This window comes from Argiope bruennichi, chromosome 4, assembly GCF_947563725.1.
Source record: "Argiope bruennichi chromosome 4, qqArgBrue1.1, whole genome shotgun sequence".
Taxonomy (NCBI): domain Eukaryota; kingdom Metazoa; phylum Arthropoda; class Arachnida; order Araneae; family Araneidae; genus Argiope; species Argiope bruennichi.
Genome location: NC_079154.1, coordinates 41,429,138 through 41,445,105, shown reverse-complemented (window position 1 = coordinate 41,445,105; position 15,968 = coordinate 41,429,138).

Genomic DNA, 15,968 nt, shown 5'->3' with positions numbered 1-15,968 from the left:
TTAAAGATCAAAAGAATTAGGTAACGTGAAAGAGAATTTTAAAGCTATTGTTACACATTATTAATGCATTTATTAACGTTGCACATCATTTCTAATCAAATAATACATTATAAATCTAAAAGCCTTTTTAAGAGGAAAAATTCTGCAGTAAAAATGAAATTAGAAAAATAATTTGAAAATTTGTATTACATACGATTATATTCATTCCAGTATTAAGAACAAATATTGATGAAATAACGCAATTATTTTAAATATTTATGCATTGTTAGATGGAGCAAATTTAAATCAGTTTATATTTACAAAGCATGGTATTTACTTCCGAGTAACGTTTATTAAATAGCTACATTAAAAGAGTTTAGTGTTTCAAAGATAATATAAAGGTGTTTTGTGCAAATTATATCTAAACCGAATAATATTTAAAAGTCATTATTTATTGAGTTGTAAAGTATAAAGAACATTTCTAGTAATTCGATGTCATTTGAGTTATTCCAAATAATGTATGCGAATTTTTACTGCTTGAACAGAAAATATGTATAGCTTGAAAAATATCTAAAAATGATATCCAAATAAAATGGAACAACCGTTTAATTCCTTAACTATTGGCTTCAGCATACGCTAAATAACCCACACTTTAAAAAATCCACAATTGGAAAAATACAATTTTAAATGAGATGTTGAAACAATATGCATCACTGGTTGATTAACTAACCTCTCATGGCATGGTACAAGGGATATTTTGTGATTTAGTTATTCATTTTTTACCTTAGTCAAACGCTTGAATTGTTGCCCCCTTAGAGCAGCTTCTGTACCACGTGCGATTGAGAACATTCGAAAATTCTTTATTGAAGATGCATGAACAAACTTAGATTTAGAGGCTTCCTTTTTATATTAATCCTGAGACAAGCAAGACTTACCAAAATGAAATATGGCAAGCACGTAATTTTGATTCGTGACATGTTATTTATTGCCGTACCTCTTTAAAAAGATGGGAAATTAAATGATTCATCCATCCTATTAAGTCAGAATCATCAATAAGTAAGACAAAAGCATTGTTTTCAGAGGAAAAAGGAGATGCGATTGTTTTTCATCTACAATAATGCGTGCTCCCATACCCTAACTTATTAATCCTATGGCTGGGAAATATATCCCCAACTCCATTATAACAGTATCCTCGCTTCATCTAAATCTTCTATTTTTTTAAACTAGAAATTTTTTTTTTCTGACAAATGTTATTATAATAAAAATATTATGAAACAAACATCATCCAATGTCATATTTCTTTCATATTGGGGGAAAATGTGCTATCTTGTTAAGATCTCAATCTAAATTAACAATAAAATGTTTTAAGTCTTTACATTTTGTTTTCTTTGACTTAGCATTTTGATTAAATATTTCGTCATACTTTTTCCCTATTGCAAAACAAGACGAACAAAAATAAATTTTTCATATAATTGGCTATTTGGTCAAAGAAAAATATTTTCTGGATATGCTAGTATAGCACTTAGTTAAACAAGGATAAACTAGTTAAAATGTGCATTGGAAAAACATTTCTTATATCAGTAAAATGTCATATTTGCCTGGATTAGAAAGATCTCAAATATAGCAGTAGCCATATTACTGCCCTCTTTAAATTCACATTTATTTGTCACAGAAGATAAAATTTGACTGTAATAAATAAATAAATAAAATAAAACCTTTTTTTTTCTACTACACTAGTAAATATTTTAAAGAAATGCACAGTAAATATTATTACTAAAAACTTGTTTAAAAAGTCTGCTTTATTAGTAATTAGTGTAAACACAATAATGGTCTCGCGATAATTTTATTAACTAAATTTTAAAAACAAAATATATGTCCTTTGTGACTCTTATCTATTAAACGCTTATCTGGCGTATCCTAAAAACTTGGGATCGGATTCCAGCCGAACAAATGTACGCTGCCTTTTCAACCAATCGCAATGAATTATTTAAACAGTCCCATTCGTGACTCGCTTAGGCAAACATTGGTTCGACCGATCATTGGTCAAACCGGCTTTTGAATAAAAATACACGTCACCATTCGTGATAGACCTTGCAACAACATTCCTTTTTCGTGGTTTGCTTCCTGCTTTAAAGAAAAGACCGTGACTTTAGCTGCGGTAAAGTACTTAGAAGTAAATAATAAATTCTTTTTTGAAAAAGTTTTGGGAAAGTTTAACCTTAGATTATTTTGAGAAACGTGATTTGAATGAGTTTTTAGTTTTAATTCTTTCTATCTCTAAGAAAATGATTCACGGCTTTATTTAATTTTTATCGAAACGGTTGAATATCTTATCAGTATGCTCAAATTCGCTACTAAGTAAAGTACAGAAATTTTTTCAGACTATCAGTTTGGAGTAATTCCTGTCTAGGTAATGTGAATGATTACATATACAACTTGTTTTTCTTCATAAACTAAATAAAACAGAATTCAGGTTTTGAACTTAATTATGTTTTTTTATAAAAAATTACAGTAAAATGTAATTAATTTCATAAAAACTCCATTAAATGAATTTTAAATTGTCCATTATTGACTTTAGATGTCTATAGTTGAATTTATTTCGCCATTAGATTGTATATTTAGTGAAAGCTCAAGCCAAAATATTTGTAGTAAATGAGAATATGTTGAAAACTATGGAGATAAAAATGTGACGATAAGGTGGTAAGGAGAATATAAAAAGAAGGTGTGTGTGTGTGGGTGTGTCTTAACAAATTAAAATTATAGAAAAGAAGCAAATTGCAATAACTTTCAGTAAATTGTATGAGTATCACCTTTATAAAATAATTACTTAAAAAATCAAGATATATAAATCTAGTCAGAATCTTTTCTAGAAATGTAATTTATAAAAAGTGACAAAATAGATTTTGATTATAATTCTTTGAAGGAACATATTTTATTCGAGTTTTAGTTCTTGGAAGTGACAAATAAACAATGTCCCTTTCAAGAACTAAAAGGTAGCGGCTGTCCCTTTTCTGAACAAGTTATTCGAATTATTTAAATTTCGCATGATACTCTATATGTATATTCTTTACTTATAGAATAAGATGAAAACAATAAAAATTAAATATATCTAATTCATTTTTATGTCTTGAGACAAATTCGAAAATAATGTTTTTTTATTGTTCAAAATGAAAACTTTACTTCATTACCAATTATATATATATATATATGTGTGTGTGTGTGTGTGTGTGTGTGTATGTGTGTGTAATGATATTTTAAACTTTAATTTCAATTTAATGAATTTCCAAGATTTTATCTTAATTTAGCCCATAGTAACTTCATTCTAAAAATATTCTCTTATTTCGTGATCCAATTCCACTTTCTCTACTTAATTAATTCAAGAGAAGCTTTGTTAAATTGCTGAATCAGCTAAAAGTCTAACTTTCCCACACTCCGCGTGAAGAGAAAAAATACCGCTGACGATACAAATTCTTTTTTAAAAATCCCCCTGTGTATCCCCTACCTCTTCAACGCGTGTAACGAAAATACCTCTCGAAATCTCATTATATATTAGCACTATGAAGAAATATTTCCCCTATCAATTTCTCTGGTTATATAAGACCAGGGATAAAATGTCCAAGAGCTTTTTCCTCATTCCTTTTCTGTGTCGTTCTGTGTGCTCATCGCTTGTACATATGGCTACTTCTTCAAAATGAAATAAAACGACGTCACAAAATCAAAAGTATCTTCACTGTCTTCAAACTGCATTCTGCTTCACAACAAATAATGTTACATATTAAAGAGTCGACAAGGATAGTTTCCTGTGAAAAATTATGAAATGAACTAAAAGAATTAAAATTAAATCCGCTGGTATTTCATATGATTTGATGTGTAACTTCAAATTGGAAAAAAACAACAACAAAGGAAAACTGCAGTATTCTTTTTATAAAAAAACAATATGAAAACTTATTTCATAAAAAAAAATTCATTATTCTAATGAATTTAATTCATCATTTTTCTTATTTGTCATTTTTTTAAATCATTGTCATTGCCCAAAGATGGAACAATAAAATACTTTCACAAATTTTTCTCTTGAATAAAATAGAAAGGAAGTGAATAATGAACCAATTCATTAATTTGTCTACATTTTAACCGCTTTGCTCAGTTATACAAAAGTTTAAACAAATGTCATGCCGGATGATGTACTTACTATGCTAAATAAAATGTAGTAAGTAAGTGAGAAACTGCACTTTTTGATTCGTATACTTTGATGCTTTCTGTCTATGGCTATTCATAAAAAAACCATGAAAAGAAAAGAAGCAGCAAATAATGCGCGTAGTCACCGCAGGAAAGTAGGCACATTTTCCCATTCTGTATTAGTTTTAAATCACTTCTTAATACTATATATTTAGATAATTCTTGCAGAAAGAAAGGAAAATAATCATGTGTCATATGTTTTAATTTTTTAAATGTATTGTTCATTAACACGTATTGAATAATTTTTACGCTTCTTAGAAATATTTCTCACTTTAGTTTTCATTTAATTGATTGCTTTTATTGAATTCATAAATTGACAAAATACTTGACACTAAAACGTAAAATAATACTGATCATAATGAAAACAAATAGATTGAAAGCGGAAGACAATTTCCTCAATGAACAGTTGTAATGACTAATTTTCAATATGCCCTAATGTATTAAAAATATGCCCTTCAAAAATGAACAACTGAAACTATTTGATTAATTATCATAAAATAAGTATTAAAACATTTTTTCATACTTCCATCTATATTCTTTAATATCAATAAGCCTTATATACTGGTGTTTATCAAAATAATGGTAACACCTGTGAATAAAAGTGAATTTTTGAATGTGCTTCGTAAACATTAAAATATAATAATAGCCACCGTTTTTTTTTTATTTATGTATATATTCGGGTAGTATGTGTTAACATTATTGAGGTTCTGTAATTCTTGGATTTTTTTTTTCAATAACCTATAGTGTCGGACCTCTCAGATTTTCAAAACGGTCAAATTATAGGAGCCCGTCTAGATGGAGCAAGTGTGACCGAAACCTCTCAACTTTTATGCTTTTCTAGAAGTACAGTGTCTAAAGACATGACAACATACACACAGTGCAGCAAGACAAACTCGGCAAAGCAAAATAGTGGGCAGAAAGAGAAGCTCAGTGAAAGAGACCGACTGGGTATTGAAGCGGATTGCAATGTTTAAAAAAAGAGAACAACTGCAGCAAAAGTGATCGCTGAGCTTAATACTCATTTAGATTCTCCAGTGTCAGTAATTACAGTTAGAAGGCACTTTCATAAACAGAACATTTATGGCAGAGCAGCAATTCCGAAGTCATTTGTCACAGATGTTAATGGTAAACCTTGTCTAGAGTGGAGTCTCACTCACAAAGCCTGGTAGATGGATAAGTAGCAGAAGGTATTATGGTCTGACGAATCATGTTTCACTCTTTTCCCTATAACAGGACGGGTGAACGTTTGGAGAACACCTGCACAAGCGAATGATCGTGATTGTCTCCTTTAACTATCAAGCATGGATGTGTATCTGTCATGATATGCGCAGCCGTGTAGTGTACCTGTCATAATACATGATATGGCAGCTCGTAGCTGTACCAATCATAACCCTGAAAGGAAAGATAACTGAGGAGAAGTATAGAGAAGTTTTAGCTGATCAAATCCTTCCTATGATGCAAACTTTGTTTCCTGCAAGAGATGGAATTTTCCAGGAAGATAAGGCACTTATCCATGCAGCGAGACTTGTCCAATCATGTTTTAATGAGCATGAGGATCAAATTGAACATATACCTTGCCTCGCACCGTCACACGACCTCCATATAATTGAACAGTTATGGTCTATTTTAAAGCGTTCAATACGAAGTAGATATCCTCCTCCGGCATCTCTCCCAGAACTTTCCCATTTTCTCCTAGAAAAATGATACAATACTGCTCTAAAAACTATTCAACATTTGTATGAATCGATTGCAAGGTGAATCCAAGCTGCAGTACATGCCAAAGATAGTTATACATCTTATTAATAAAGGATTCCTTATAAATCTAAGGCATTTCCATTATTTTGGTAACCACGATATATATATATATATATATATATATATATATATTATACATTATGTAAAATAAAAGTATAAAACACTTTCATAATACCTCTGCTTTATCTTATTTACTCGTCACCCTGCATATTATTCAAATATTTGTATAAATTAATAATATCTTTTTCCCGCACCTGGCAATTTTGCCAGGATTTTTTAAATACTCGCAAATTAATTGAGGAAAAATAGCATTTAATCCTTCATTAATTGAAATTAGAATACTTGTAAATATAATTAAGTTTTAGTACATTGGACAAATTAGTAAAAACTTAATTATCGAGTCACATTAAAGTGATTATCTGTAGACGAGGAATTCAGATTTATTGAGTTAATTTAGTGGTACATTACTATATTAAGCATGACTAATTTATCTGATATAATTCTGAATAAATATCCTTCATTCTATTATTTATAATTTTATATATATATTCTTATTTTTTTGCATATTATAAAATCAATTTTCTGCATTCTTTTACATAATAATGATTTATATCTATTATTAATTATGATTTAAAGAAATAAGTTTTATACAAAATTGTTAAAAATTTCATTTTATATATAAAAAAAATATAAATTTATTTTTAAGCATTTTCTACCAACTATTTACTTATTTAGGCAAGTGAATGACTTTTTAAAACTAAATGTAACAATCTAAACTCCATTTTCTTGCTGTTTAAAAAATTATTATTTTAACAGTTCTCATTTTGTCAAAATCTTCTTTTACAAGAGTGATTCCAAAATTTTGCGACTCACAAAATTTAGAATTGAGATGCCATTCCCTATATAATAAATATTAAATGATTAAAAATTTATCTTCCTCAAAAATTATGAAATTCATAAAGATTAATTATTTTATCGAGACTGATCTTTTAGAATAATAGCACTGCTTCCTATTTAAAAATAAATTACTTGAAAGGCTCAAAGAGAAAATATGTTATTTTGATTAATACAATAGATACAATAAAAATCTAGAAGCACTTTACGACAATATCATGAGACGTATCAGATACGTGTAGGGGAAAACGCAAATTTCTAACACCTCCTGCAGTTTTCAAAGTTCTTGCTCATAATAGTTGATAATATCCCAAATGCACACTGTAATTGAGAGTCAGTATAATATGAGTGTTCGAAAATTAACTGGCTGGAAAAATTGATACAGATTTGTGAGATTGCAATAGGACTGTGAATTCTAATCACGTCATCAGCATTTCAGTCCCCTCTTTCCTTCCCTCATTGTTTCTTTCCCTTTTTCTTGTAATAAATTTGAGTCTGAAACCTTTTTACCTAATAAAATTAAAGAAGTTCCATGTTCATCTTAGGTCACTCTGCAGCAAATCCAACATTGAAGAAAATGGTACGACACCGTTAGAGATTATTTATTGAATTATAAACATTTTAAGCTCTATATTTTATGTACTTAAATAAGTTAGTGATTTTGAATCAATGTCTGTATCAGTTTTGTTTATTATGTATCGCATTATATGTGTGATGTTAAACATTAAGATATCGGTGTGTTTATTGTTCTTATTATAATATATTGCTCTTATTATTATAAAGTCAAAGTACATTCAACTCTTATTTTCCATACTGAAATGAAACATACTTGAAACGGAATTGATAAATAATAAAGCTTGCTCTTGAAAATTACATTAAAGGAAAATTATCTTTCGTTTTAATGTAATAAATTATATTTAAAGAAAAAATGCATGGAATCGAATTATTTTAAATGAATACTTTAAATAATTACTTCATTTCAAACATATATTAATGTTAAGAAATTTTATCTTCTCCTTTCTGGAAAATAAAATTATTTTCATTTTCTTCATGGTTTGTATATTTTAAAATTCATAGTCCACTAACTGAATGCTTTAATTTTTATTAGCTGCCTTTGACGACCAGTTTGTTTGCTGGTAAGGAAGTTGTGTTTAATTTCAAATGAAGTTATTAAATATAAATTGATATTCATTGCTTCCTTGATACTGTTTTTAAACTTCAGATTATGTCGGATACTTTAGATACTTCCTCTTTTCATCTTTACATGAGCACTCTTGATGCGGCTGAGCCATAGGCTGTATCTGTCAATGTCAAAGAAAATTTCATTGCAGTTTTCATTATAAAGTTGTATTATATCTCTTGGATTGATCTCGTATTTTCTTGTATTGTTATCTTGTTGTTCCCAGAGTTAAAATCATGAGGCGAAATTTATTTCCAACACTACGTTAGCTGAATTGAAGCCAATTGAAATACGAAATAGAAAAACAATAATCTTTCAGATTCAAGGACATATATATCCTAATTTCATACATTTAGAGAGCAATGTTTTTATACTCCTTCAAAATTATCATGAAACAAAAAATGGAGCAAAAATTAAATACGTTATTATGAAAGAACAAGAAAAAATCATTAGAATGTCTATTTCTTAATTTTTGTCAGAAAAAACTAAAGTTGAAATTAAATATTTTTTTAAAAGCAAAAACTTTCTGAGCATTTTACAACTATGAAAATACTTATTTCAAATTTAAAAAATACTTTTAAAACTGTTAGGTAACTAGGTAAAAATTGGTAGAAGATGAAATTAGCCTGGATAGGAACCTAATTTTTTGAAATGTAAGATAATGAAAAAAATAATTTTCTGAGCAATTATAATTTTAAAGTTAACCATCAATATATATAAAATATTGTATTATTTTTTAAACCTTTGAAAATATAGCTTTGAAATGGATATTCTCACACTCAATAGTTAATGAATACCAAGTTTTTGCTACTCTATGTCAGATGATCTGTCATAAAAATAACGTCAAAATAAGTTGCAAATTCAATTATCAAAAAAATCACATTCAGTTTTACAATGAATTTCAAATTTATCAATGAAATGGTATTATTAGCATAAAATATATATAATATTTCCCAATTATCTGCTCTTTTACCTATTTTATGTCATAGATATGACTAATATAAATGTGCGTCTAATCTCCTTTTTTTTTCTTACTACAGAAAATAAAGTATGTCTAGTCTTTATTTTTCTTAAAAGGAATGTTTTTTTGTCATTTGTTTCGGAACAAAATATTTTTCAATTAGATTTTCAGACACATAACACTTATTTTGATGTATATTTCATTTTAGTAATAGTTAAGTCTATTACTATCCAGGAAAGGATAGTAATAGACAGCAAATAAAACTAAGCATTGATTTCCTTCAATGAGATCTCTTTTATACTTTTACACATTTGTGACAAATAAAATATGTACAATCATCAGAGAAGTACAATTAAATATTATATATTACGAAGAAAATTTGATTAAAGAAATAAAATAAAAATAATTCTAATGAATAAAAACGTGTAATATAATTTTAGCTTGAAGTTGCACTTTTTAAATAAATAAAAAAAAATCTTTCTTCGCTGTATACAATGTCAAATTTTAGAACCTTTTCTATAAAATTAAAGGTTAACTTAATTAAAATTTCGTGAAAACAATTTTTTAATAACTGTCTCAGTCAAACACCAAAATATTAAGGTAGGTAACTATGTTGAAAATTCGATTTTTTTTTTAGAAATTTTAGGATTGTTTAAATTTAATATTCTTAATGTTCGATCAAATTTCTTAATAAAACCTTTTGAATTTTGTCTATTTTTAAAAAAAGTTACTCTTCTTTTTTATTTGAATTTTCATATGCTTTAATGCTGCTTTACATCTTTAGATGCTAGTTTCCCAAATTCTAATTTTTGGTAGAATTAGCTTACAAAGATCCTCATAAATAAAAATCAAATGCTTATTTTCTGCTCAAATTTGATATAATAATTTCTCCATAAGTTTTACAGTTACTGTATTAAGAGTAAGAGAGTGAGTAATATGTTAATTTACAAATATTCTATAGTTATTTTAATACTTCACAATATGAAAAAAATGGGATTGTCAAAAAATAACATTAATAAAATAACATCTTCTTTTTACCAAAAAATGTATTTTTTAAAAATTTTTAAAACCTTCTACCACATAGCTGGTATATTTGGGTTTCAAAGATGTTTTATCTAAGATGTTTAAAGTAGCATCTTCTTTTTTATGCAAACATTTAAAATTTTAATTATTTTAAAGTGTTTTTCAAAAAAATTAATCCAGAACGTATTCCCATACCTTAAGAAATATTTTGAAAAATTTCAAAAACTTTTAATGTTTATTGACAATATATTTAGGCATTTAAAAGATTCTTCTAATACTGAAATATCTGAAGCATTATACATACTTTTCATCCCTCCTATTTTTTCGATCCAACACAATGTTGAATAGAATACTTTAAGAGGAATGTAGTAAGTGCCCACTTTAAAAACTACAAGGGAGTGAAATACAGACGGAAAGAGCAAGAATAAAGAAATCCAATGCTTTTTGTTGGATTTTAGTAGCTGTCAGGCATTATGCAATTGTTATTTGTCTAGTTCGTGTTACTATATTATATCAATAATCATGAAATTAGAAGCTGTTATTTGAATTGCATTAAGCAAGCTCTCTTGTAATATTATTTAATAAGATAATAGGGAGTGAAAAAGATAAATAAAAAATAAAATATGAAAAAAAAATGAAATTTTACATTTTTAAAATTGACATATAATACATATACACCATCGATGTGTTTTATTCACCATTTTTTTTAAGATTTAGAATCATGCATAAAATAAGGTAATAAGGCTGATAAACAAAAACTAACATTATAAACTGAACTTGTAGTACATTACAAACTAATCCCATGTTACATTCAAAATTAAACCTATGTTACATTATAAATTAAAATCATGTTTCATTATAAATTAATGTCACATTATAAGCTAAAATCGTCCTGAAATATTTATATAGATATCAAGCATACTTGAAAACAGAAGGTTTTATTTGTTTATTTTCCATATAATCTAGTGTTTTTTTTTTCATAATATACTCGACAAATTATATTAATTTTATAAATATCTTTTACTTATATATTTTTTTATTTTACTATTGATTTTTGTATAATTGACTATTGACCAATTTTACTTTTGATTATTGAAAATATTATTTACTATCCAGGCATGTTTTCTATATAAAACTGAAAAAGTAATTTTGTGTCCCCATCTGAAATGGATATTTTTCAAATAAACCTTTAGTTTCAAAGAGATAATATTTATGCAATATTTGTAATTTCTAAACTACATTAAATTAAGTGCTTTTAATTTCGAATATTGTAACTTTTTAAAATCAGAAGTTCTAGTACATTTTTTTTTTTTTTTTTTTTTTTTTTTTTTTGCATTTTACAAATGTTATAGAATTTATTTTCTTTTCATAATGATATTGGACCGTTTTTTTATCTCAATTATTTAATTTTCTATGTGCTTATTGTCTGCAAAAATATTCAAAAATAATACCATTTCTTTGTATAAAATAAATGGAGGTTTGCAACTCTTGGCAAATAGCTTTCCTTAAGATTTAGAAAATATATATTTTATATTTATCTATTTCTTTATCTAAAAGATTATATACATTCTACTAACGCAATAATATATTTTTGTCCAAATTGCATAAATTAGTTTCCTGAGGTCATATACAATTTTCAAACATTATGTGAATGCATCAAAAGACCTTGCTATGTAATTCATTCGGACATCAACTTGCAACTCTTTAAAATTGAAAATTCTCAATTTCTACTTTAATTAATCAAACTTTAAATAAATAAATTCCTTCTTTCGATAAGTTTATTAAAATAAAAAACAATTTAATCTTGCTCATTCGAAGATTAAAAAAATAATTGGAGATATTATTACAACTAAGTTAAGTATCTTAAGGAAAGTATATTTGAGGAAAAAGAAAAACTGTAAAAAACTATAAAATAAAAACATTAACACACGTTTCTTATTATAGCATTATAATGTTTCTGCAATTATTATATTTAACGGGATTGACTGTATTTGACAAATGTACAACACTCCTTACTAAATATATTCTAATAGGTTTGTTTTAAATGATATGCAATGGTTCGTAATTTTAACGAATTAAAATAGATTCCTTCTGAATAGAAATTTATATTCACAAAATGGCATGCTCTTTAAAAGGTTATGCACTTAGTGAAAATAAGCTAAAAATTAATTTGAGATTTTTTTTTTAAATAATTGTCTTAGAGTTTTTAATTTAAAAAAGCTGCATTTTATCTATTTTTAATCAAAACTTAAAGCAGTTTCACACTGGAAAACTTTTAACATCTGTGGTATGAAATTTCAACATCCTCGAAATTCCTTTTAACTTATTGTAAAATGAATATCAGCCACCTTGATGTTCTTTGTGATAACAACATCTTGAGACTCTTGGGAAATAACAAATATTTCTCATCTACTGGCCCTTTCCATCGCCCCAGAGGACGCCATCTCATTTGAGAGGAGACTTCTAACTACGCCAATTTAGAAGTTAAAGGAGGATAGCCATGCAATGTAGAAAATTCGATAGAATTTTGATGGATCGAAGGGACATTGGTAATTTCTGAGCCCTTCCATATTATTCTGGGCCACTCCTTCCAGTTATGGTGTGGTCCACCAATGACCATAAAGAGGCCTGTTTTCAAATTAAATTAAACGAGAATTTTATGGCTAACTTCAGATACTGTAAGACACAGCGAATAAATTCAACCTTAAAGTGAAAGTAATGGTTTCAGCCATGGGTATTTAATGAATATTTATAAAGTCTATTCAACCTGGAGATAACAGAAAAGGTGATTACATGTGCGGGCTTGGCATCTATATTGATTTCCATTTATCAGCCTTATGCTTATAAAAGTAAATAATAGATGAATTGCAATATCTTCTTTGCATTATAATAATGGTAAGTTCACAAGGAAATGAGTTCCAGCTGCCCTCATAATAAAAAGAAGAAGCGTATTTAATATGGATAACGACATGATATATTCCCTGTTAAATTTCTGTAATAATATATTTTCTAATTGTTTTCCACCGGAAATATCCTTGATACAAGCAAGCTGAATAAATTTAGAAAACATCTGTTGTACAGATCATTTGAGTCATACCATAACTTGTATGAAATATAAAATGTGGATATATATATTTGTTTATTTTGGGAAAACAGAAGTTTGTCTATAATTGTCGTTCTATCGGCTTAGGCATATGATTTGAAATGTATACGATGAAATTCAATTTAATTTGGAAACTGTGCTGTGTTTTAAAGTATCTTGCTCACCTGTGTTCAAAGATTTCGAAAGCAATGGTCATATATTTTTCATCAACATATCCATTAATTAAATAATTATAATATTTTAGGTATCATAATCCATTATTTTATACTTAAATATTTCAAAATCAAGCAAATAATATTTTTATTTAAAAATCACAGATAACATCTACTTCTCTGTATTCTACATTCACGTCAATTTATTAATAATACCATGTTATAAGTTCTGCTGAGCGATAGGAGTCTTGTAAGACAGCAGTCTTTAAAAGCTGGAAAAATGGAACAATGGAATAAGCAGGCTGGAATAAACAGTTTAAAAAACATCCACTTCAATTATTTCCTGAACGAATGAACTTTTTTCTTTAGTTTTAAAAAGTTTAAAAGTCAAAAGAAATTTGTCTTCCTTTTCGTATAATTCATACATTAAAGACCCTCGTTTCTCATATTCCATTCAAGTGCTATTTGCCCTGAGAAGGGCAATTTTTATCCAGACAATTATTTTTGTTCGTCTCTGTTCTAAAACGCATTTTAAACAGATGTAATAAAAAGCAAGGATGTCTCCATTGTGAAATAAATGCTATGTCAAAGAATATGCGAAAGCTATACATGCAAATATTTGGACGAAATGATTGGGATAGAAAATAGTAATAAATTGAAAGTATTGTACATATTTTTTGGATATTAAAATATCTAAAATTAGTATTACCATACTTGTTATGTTTTGCTTAGAAAAGTTTTATTTAAAGGTATATAAACATAAAAGATTGAAATAATTACGAAAACTTTATTCGCAGAATCCTTATTAAATTTATAGCACTCAAAAAGTTATCTTTTAACTTTCAGATTATAACTTTTAAAGTAAAACTGTAACAATGCAATTACAAAATGCAAACCTTGTATGGCTTAGCGGTATATACTTAGTTATACCCCTAAGTATAAACTATACTTGGTTTATACCAGCTGGGCAACACCAGGGTCGAAACCCGATTTCCACACAGATCCCTCTTTGTGTTGGGCAGGTGCATACTAAATCTGCTAACTACGGTCAAGCATCCTCCTGTTAACGTAATGCAGAAATTAGAAAGATGGTATCAACTTAGGCAGAGGCCTTGTTATCTGCCCGTAATTCAATACTAGGAGTTCCATCCAAAAGCAGCTCTTGTGCTTGTTTAGAACAGAACGTTAAACAATAGCAACATGCAAGATATTGTATTTTCATATAGCTCTTACGTTGAAAAATATGATTACAAATTTTAAGGAAAACATATAATTTATTTATAAAGATTACATAACTTTCGACTTGATTGTACTTTCTAGCAATATAATCACTAGAATATATATATATATATATATATATATATATATATATATATATATATATATATATATATATATTAAATGGAAATCCGTAGACTTTCTACTGAAGATAATTTAAATCGCTTTCTCTGAATATGCAGATATAATACTGGATTCAATATATATGCAGCATCTAATTTTCAAAAAGAAAAAAAAATGTAATGAAATTTCTCATTCAATTTTCTTGCAAATTGGAAAAGAAATCATAAATGAAAAAATCAAACAATAGGGTAAATCTTATAAGTGAAAGTAATTTTTTTAAACTGAGATTTAGAATTTGCAATCTGTTTTATTCTTGTTGAAAGCAGTCTCTTTCAAAACACATATATAATCAGGTGAGGAAAAAAAAAATATCTCCCTTCGTTTTACTGAAAACACATTTAATCAAAAATTATTATTTATATCTTTTAACGAAATTTTTTAAAATACAGAATGATTTGCTTAAGTATAAATAATGTTTCGAAAAAACAGATAATTTCAGTTATTTATCCAATCTAATAACAATTTTTATAGTAAATTTATGCACTATTAATTCCTTTTCTTTTTACAGTTTTGGTTTATTTTTATAAATTATTGTTTTATGTTATTTTCTCATCTCTGGTTATTATACCAAAAATGTATTACAAAAATAAAAAAAATAAAAATCCTTGAGAAACAATAGTATGTTAACCCTTAACTGAGGTGTGCGTTATCTCAGACCGCTAATGGTGGACATTCGGTCACTCCCTATTCTATTTTTAGCTCAATAATGGATTGACCCTGTAGCTTCTTGTTCCGTGACCTTCACTACACGTGTACTTTTTCTACCAGTTTCATTAGATACTTTTTTTAAATACTTCAGCTATTTCTTTGTGCAACTTTTGTGAGACCGCACCTCCCTTTTAGTTTTCCAGCATTATATAAGGCTTAGCAGATGGCTCTAAAACTTGGTCCTCGATATATTATCCAACCTACTGATCTTTGTTATGAAGCAGAGCTCCAGAAACTTCTAAATAAAGCAGAGAGTAATTTTAGAGATGAGTATAATTGTACAGAAGTTTTTTTTCGATGAAAGTTCGCATTTGACTGATTCTGATATGCATGTTCAAATATAATTAATTTTTCTAATAATAATTCATTTTTAAAAATTTCTGAAATGTATTAATTTACCAAGATAAAGATCTCCAGAATTTACAGGCTGATTTTTATAATAGTGGTTAACCTGCATATTTAAAATGTCTTCGAATACCATGCTACAAATCTTCATTATGTAGAAATGATGTCGATAAAAAAATGATACATTTTACCTATTGACATTTTTTTTTTCATTCAATTGCTCAATTTTCC